Below are 8,648 nucleotides of genomic sequence, written 5' to 3'. Positions count from 1 at the left end.
AGCATGTACTGAATCATTTGGATCCTTTGATGTAAGGTTCAGTCTTTGTAATTTGTCCACAGCCTCCTTCCTACTTTGCTCAATCCGTTTTCCAGTTCCAAAACTTCTCTTTTTCTGCGCTTTGCCAGCACACTTCATCATTATCATCCAGCTTTTACCGTTTAAAGTCGTTTATAGTTTTTGCTGCTTCATCGGCATTTTTTTTTCCATTTTCGGAGAACCAATTCGTAGTTCGGAGTGTTTTTCAGAAACTTCACATTCAAATTAAGTCCAGAAGATAGACGTTATATATACACATATAACTGTTGGTGTAGACATGCTGCGAGATTTCAAAATACTGATTGCTAATTCCCAATGATTCGTATGGCAATTCTCATTACAAGATGCGGATGAGTAAATGATGGGATTTCAATGAATAATTATAATGACTTTTTGGAGAGGCTAAAGTCAAAGGGTAATGAAGTTGTTGGTACATCTGCTAATAATGTGGTGGAATGTAAAAGGTTCCCTGGTAACGATGGTGTATATCTCAAGGTTATAATATGTCTAGTTTGACTGAAAAGTCGAAGTTGACTTGCTGGAGCTGTGACAAAACTGGCTACTTTGAATAGGAGTCGCAAAGTTATTTTTGCTAATAAATGCCAAAGAATCTGACGCGGATACGTTGTTTAAACTTTTACTTTGGTTTCAAGAGTTTTTCGGGTACATAACTGTGGGTAACATGTGGTTGGATCATCATCTCGATTGCTCATCATTCAAAGTGTCTTCCGAAATTTTCTAAGGGTTGGAACACAGATTGTAATCGTTAACATACATTTGATGTTCTAACACAGTTTTGAAGTCAAAATATAGCTTGTGAAAGATGTAAGGATCTAAGAGTGATGATTTTGGTCATATCTCAAGTTGAATTTTGAGATTTCAAAATCAGAATATGTAATTAAATTTTGAATGAGTATGGTTATTTTGATTTCTATAAAAGAATGTATATTGTTGTGAAAGTATGGAGTATAATGGATGATTTGCTGAATCAGATTCGAAGAATGTAACATATTAATTGTGAATTTATATATCTCTCGGGTATTACCTACCCGTTAAAAAAAATTCACAATTAATATTTTATACAAAAGAATTTTATTACAGTCTTTATGAAAATATATATATATATATATATTTTCTTCAGATGTAACATATATTTAATGAGTTAATGTTAAATTAAACTCATTTGATTTACGGTTGAAACTAGAATTGAATAATCCCTAAAGGCTTTAAAAAGTACATAACTTTTACGCAGTATTTCTTTAATGACATTGAAATTATGAATCAATACTTCGTTATTTGTTGATGTATGATGTTTGGTTCGTGGAATTCTTGTGAATTTCGCAAAGTACGAATGATGTTATCTGAAAAGTTTCGGGTACATCGATGATGAAAGTGTAAAATCAAATATATACTTGATTTATTATGAATTGGAATTTGTTGAATTGCGACAGAGATTGTAGTTAACTCTGGTTAAGTTGTGGCCGAAGGACGTACATTATTGCATATTTGTAATATGAATTAACCGAGTAGTTAAGATTCATACACAATAGCTTAGCACGGAAAAATTTATTTCAAAATATATATATATATATATATATATATATATATATATATATATATATATATATATATATATATATATATATATATATATATATATATATATATATATATAAAATATACATAATATACATATAATTTCTTCAGAGGGAATGAGTTAATTCTTCATAACTCATTGATATAATATATACGTTATTGATTCGTAATGATGTCCACAGTGATTCTTGAACTGACGGAGTTTGTGATGTTATCGGTGTTGTTGATTCTCATTTTGACTGTACTGACGATGCTGGTAACGCTGACGGTACTGTTGATGTTGTTGGTAAATCAAGTATAGCTTGTTAATCACACACCATTTTTGTCAGGGTTTCTACTCTTCCTTCTATCATTTTGGTTCGCTTAACTGATTTATGGTTAGGGCTAGATTAGATAATCTCTAAGACTTTAGAGATTACATAATCGCCGCGGAATGTTTCTCCAATGAAGTTATGAATTAATACTTCGTCAGTTATTGTTGTTGGTACTCCTTGGTATCTATGGTGCGTATGACGTTGATGCTCGTGGGACAGATTGTGAAGTTGAGGTTTACGACGCGGTTGTGGTTGGAGGTGGTAATGGTACTGTTGGCGTTGATGATGGTGGTACTGGTTATGCTGCTGATGCTGCTGCTGGTGTTTGTAATCACTGCACCATATTCTCCAAAGCCACTACCCGAGCGCGAAGCTTGTTGACCTCTTCTATTACACCGGGGTGATTGTAGGTTCGGACGAGCGGATAAATAAAATCTAGAATTTGATGTAGTATATAATCATGGCGAGATACTCTGGAAATGAGAGAGAAAATGGTGTTTTGGACAGGTTCGCCGGTAAGTGCTTCAGGTTCTTCGCCAAGAGGGCAATGTGGTGGATGGAAAGGATCGCCTTCTTCTTGTCTCCAATGATTGAGGAGGCTACGAACCCATCCCCAATTCATCCAAAATAGATGATGGCTGATTGGTTGATCCATTACAGTCACACTGCTTTCGGAGCTTGAGTGGGATTTCATATCGGAATTCTAAGGACTTGAACTAATGACGAATTCCATTTCGTACGATTGGATAAAGGATTTTTTTTTCCGATATGAAATGATTTTGGCTAACGGATGGTATTCTAATTACATAGAATATATATATATATATATATATATATATATATATATATATATATATATATATATATATATATATATATATATATATATATATAGATCAAAAGATTTCATAGATTACGGAGGACTTTGCGGGATATGTCAGGCAAAGTTTAAAGTAACAGATACGATAAGATATGATTTAGCAGATATGCTAAGATATAAATTTTTGTCTATACACTATTCATGCAATCAATGCAGCAAGACGTGTCTTAGACTAAAAATGATAAGCAGATAATTTCCTGAGGATGATAAGTAGTTAATTTTCGACACAAAATGATAAGCAAAACTTTTGACATGCAGACACGGTCGAAGTCCAGACTCACTAATGCATCCTATCGACTTATCAGTTAGACACACTAATGCAGACCTGGTTCGCTAAGACCACCGCTCTGATACCAACTGAAAGGACCCGTTCATATATATTATAAACGATTCTCAATAGTTGATTACATCGCGAGGTATTTGACCTCTATATGATACATTTTTCAGACATTGCATTTGTTTTTAAAAGATAAACTCTCTTTACATCGAAAATTGACAGACATGCATACCATTTCATAAGATTCAACTATAAATGACCTAATCTGTCATTTACTTAATAATAATCTCTATTGAACTCAACGACTTAAATGCAACGTCTTTTGAAATATGCCATGAATGACTCCAAGTAATATCTTTAAAATGAGCAAATGCACAGCGGAAGATTTCTTTAACACCTGAGAATAAACATGCTTTAAAGTGTCAACCAAAAGGTTGGTGAGTTCATTAGTTTATCATAATCATTTATTTCCATCATTTTAATAGACCACAAGAATTTCATTTTCAGTTCTCATAAATATACGTCCCATGCATAGAGACAAAAATAATCATTCATATGGTGAACACCTGGTAACCGACATTAACTAGATACATATAAGAATATCCCCTATCATTCCGGGATCCTCCTTCGGACATGATATAAATTTCGAAGTACTAAAGCATCCGGTACTTTGGATGGGGTTTGTTAGGCCCAATAGATCTATCTTTAGGATTCGCGTCAATTAGGGTGTATGTTCCCTAATTCTTAGATTACCAGACTTTAATAAAAAGGGGCATATTCGATTTCGATAATTCAACCATAGAATGTAGTTTCAATTACTTGTGTCTATTTCGTCAAACATTTATAAAAGCGCATGTATTCTCAGTCCCAAAAATATAAAGGGTAAAAAGGCAAATGAAACTCACCATACTGTATTTCGTAGTAAAAATACATATAACGTCATTGAACAAGTGCAAGGTTGGCCTCGGATTCACGAACCTAAATTAATTATATATATTTATGTGTTGGTCAATATTTGTCTAATAAATTAGGTCAAGTCATAGTGTACCACAATTCTAATGCTCGAGACTAATATGCAAAAGTCAACAAAAGTAAATTTGACTCAAAATAATTTCTAAAAATCTATACATGATTAATATATAGTTTATATATCGTCGTTTTATATTTTTAAATATTTTTAAAAGATTTATTAGAGTAAATAATATAATTTATTTATTAATAAATAAAATTTTATATTAAATTTATATAATAAAATATATTTTTATATATATTAAGTAATAAAATTTATAGAGTTCATTTAATATCATAAAGATAATATGATAGGTATTATTAAAGTAAGTTATTACACATAGTAAAATATGTTTGTATCACATATTTATTTGATAAAATAATATCTATAATGATAGTAAGTAAAAGTTGTATTATTTTGTAATAATAATTATTATTATAAAAATATCAATATTTATAATTACTAAGATGACATTATGATAAAACGATAATTCTAATTATGATAACTTTAATATTTACGATAATTTTTAATATTATCTTTAAAATAATAATTCTATTTAAAATAAAAATAATAATGATATTTTATAGTAACAATAACATTTCTATTAAAATGATAATTTTTGTTAAAATGATAGTTTTAATACTAACGATACTTTTAATAATAATAGTAATGATAAAAATAATAAGAACTATAATTTTATCTAAATCAATATCTTATAATATTTTAATTTCATCATGATACTCTTACTCATTATTTCCTAATCGTTTCGTTTAATAGCTTTTAATCGTCTTTTATATCGTGTTCATAATAATGATAATAATAGTAATCAAAATAATTAGGTGTTACAAATATTTGTTTTAATTACACTAATATTAATAATGATAGTTACTATAACATTATTAACGATAATACTAATAATTATCTTAATGATAATATAGTAATAATAATAATAATAACAATAACAATAACCATTTTTAAATAATGATATATATATTAATAATGATAATAATAATAATAATAATACTAATAATAATAATAATAATAATAATTGGATAATAATAATAATACTAATTATAACTTTAACGATAATAATGATAGTAATAATAAAAAAAAATAACAATTTTTAAAGATAAATCCCTTTTATTGATAAAGATAATAATAATGATAATAATAAGATAAAACTAGAATGACGATAAAAACGACGATAATAATAATCATTTTTAATAAAAATATTGAAAATTCAATTGATTATAACTTCTAATCCGTTCATCGAAACCATTCGATATCTAAAGGAAAAGTTCTTAATTTTTCGCTAGCTTTCCAAGGACATGCATATCTTATACCTTATCTCAACCGCAAGTGTAACTAATTCGAGATTCAACCTAACATGTCTAAGGGCAATATCAAAAGTACAAGCATGCATAATCCTAAATACTCGAGCACTAGTCAGGGATACACTATTAATATGTAAAAGTTAAATTATGAGTACTCACGTATCAATATTGAGATTTAATATTGCAGGAAAGGTACGTAGACGCAACGGAAATGATAAACACTATATTGACCTCACGAGCATACCCATGAACCATACTCAATCACCTCCATAGCTATAACCCATAATTTCCTTAATCCTATCCTACTCGAAAAACAATTTCGAAATCACTCAGACAGCACTCCGTCGTAATATTTTATGTATACTAATAATATCTTGAAATAATACGGAGTAAATATATATATGTAAATCGATTGAGAGAGTTTAGAGAAAAATATTTTCAAGTTTCTATGAAATAATGAAACCTATTGAATTCTATTTATAATAGATTTTTGAATTATTAAAGTGAATTATTAAAGTATGAATTATTAAAGTGAATTATTAAAGTATGAATTATTAAAGTGAATTATTAAAGTATGAATTATTAAAGTGAATTATTAAAGTATGAATTATTAAAGTGAATTATTAAAGTATGAATTATTTAAGTGAATTATTAAAGTTAAAGTAAAGTAAAAATAAAGTAAAGGTAAAGTTTAAGTATAGTAAAAGTATAAAACTATGTACGTATAATACGCGTATAAATATATATAATATTAATTTAAATCGTTATATATATTTAATAAAATAAAATATAAATATCGTTATCTTTATCATACTAGTTAAGAAATGGGTTGTCAAAAGTGGTTCTAGATATTTATAAAAGTTATATACGTTTTAATAATAAAGTTCTTTTTAAACTGAAAACATTTTTGTACGTTTGAAACTAAATAGATCAATCGAGTCTTTGTGAGATTCAATCTTCCACTATCCTTTGTCTAGTTCTCAATAATTGACAATTTGTTCTTATTTATAAATCACTTTACCATTTTCCGAATATTGTTAAAATGGATAGATTTCTTCAAATCAACGTGGGCCTTTCAACAGAGACTTGTAATCATAATTCAAAATATCTGATAATTCAATCATTTGATCTTATCTTCTAATTCCATTGATAAACATTTTGAAACAGATACAATCATATAAAGTATTTAATCTAATATTTTGTTTACGTTTCAAGTTATAATTTATATATACACATATACATATATAATCATATTCGTTTAATGGTTCGTGAATCGTCGGAACTTGGTCGAGGTTGAATGAATGTATGAACATAGTTTAAAATTCTTGAAATTTAACTTAACAAATATTGCTTATCGTGTCGGAAACATATAAAGATTAAAGTTTAAATTTGGTTGGAAATTTCCGGGTTGTCACACATGGACTCCAAATCTTGTCCTTATTTTAGTATGCAACAACGGAAGCTCTTAGTATTCACCTGAGAATAAACATGCTTTAAACGTCAACAAAAATGTTGGTGAGTTATAGGTTTAACCTATATATATCAAATCGTAACAATAGACCACAAGATTTCATATTTCAATACACATCCCATACATAGAGATAAAAATCATTCATATGGTGAACACCTGGTAACCGACATTAACAAGATGCATATATAAGAATATCCCCATCATTCCGGGACACCCTTCGGATATGATATAAATTTCGAAGTACTAAAGCATCCGGTACTTTGGATGGGGTTTGTTAGGCCCAATAGATCTATCTTTAGGATTCACGTCAATTAGGGTGTCTGTTCCCTAATTCTTAGATTACCAGACTTAATAAAAAGGGGCATATTTGATTTCGATAATTCAACCATAGAATGTAGTTTCACGTACTTGTGTCTATTTTGTAAATCATTTATAAAACCTGCATGTATTCTCATCCCAAAAATATTAGATTTTAAAAGTGGGACTATAACTCACTTTCACAGGTTTTTACTTCGTCGGGAAGTAAGACTTGGTCACGGGTTGATTCACGAATCTATAACAATATATACATATATATCAAAGTATGTTCAAAATATATTTACAACACTTTTAATATATTTTGATGTTTTAAGTTTATTAAGTCAGCTGTCCTCGTTAGTAACCTACAACTAGTTGTCCACAGTTAGATGTACAGAAATAAATTGATAAATACTATCTTGAATCAATCTACGACCCAGTGTATACGTATCTCAGTATTGATCACAACTCAAACTATATATATTTTGGAATCAACCTCAACCCTGTATAGCTAACTCCAACATTCACATATAGAGTGTCTATGGTTGTTCCGAAATATATATAGATGTGTCGACATGATAGGTCGAAACATTGTATATGTATCTATGGTATCTCAAGATTACATAATATACAATACAAGTTGATTAAGTTATGGTTGGAATAGATTTGTTACCAATTTTCACGTAGCTAAAATGAGAAAAATTATCCAATCTTGTTTTACCCATAAGTTCTTCATTTTAAATCCGTTTTGAGTGAATCAAATTGCTATGGTTTCATATTGAACTCTATTTTATGAATATAAACAGAAAAAGTATAGGTTTATAGTCGGAAAAATAAGTTACAAGTCGTTTTTGTAAAGGTAGTCATTTCAGTCGAAAGAACGACGTCTAGATGACCATTTTAGAAAACATACTTCCACTTTGAGTTTAACCATATTTTTTGGATATAGTTTCATGTTCATAATAAAAATCATTTTCCCAGAATAACAACTTTTAAATCAACGTTTATCATAGTTTTTAATTAACTAACCCAAAACAGCTCGCGGTGTTACTACGACGGCGTAAATCCGGTTTTACGGTGTTTTTCGTGTTTCCAGGTTTTAAATCATTAAGTTAGCATATCATATAGATATAGAACATGTGTTTAGTTGATTTTAAAAGTCAAGTTAGAAGGATTAACTTTTATTTGCGAACAAGTTTAGAATTAACTAAACTATGTTCTAGTGATTACAAGTTTAAACCTTTGAATAAGATAGCTTTATATGTATGAATCGAATGATGTTATGAACATCATTACTACCTCAAGTTCCTTGGATAAACCTACTGGAAATGAGAAAAATAGATCTAGCTTCAAAGGATCCTTGGATGGCTTGAAAGTTCTTGAAGCAGAATCATGACACGAAAACAATTTCAAGTAAGATTTCCACTCGAA

Source organism: Rutidosis leptorrhynchoides, chromosome 11 (genome assembly GCF_046630445.1).
Source record: "Rutidosis leptorrhynchoides isolate AG116_Rl617_1_P2 chromosome 11, CSIRO_AGI_Rlap_v1, whole genome shotgun sequence".
Classification (NCBI taxonomy): domain Eukaryota; kingdom Viridiplantae; phylum Streptophyta; class Magnoliopsida; order Asterales; family Asteraceae; genus Rutidosis; species Rutidosis leptorrhynchoides.
The sequence above is the reverse complement of the archived record's forward strand: the minus strand, read 5'-3'. Positions refer to the sequence as shown.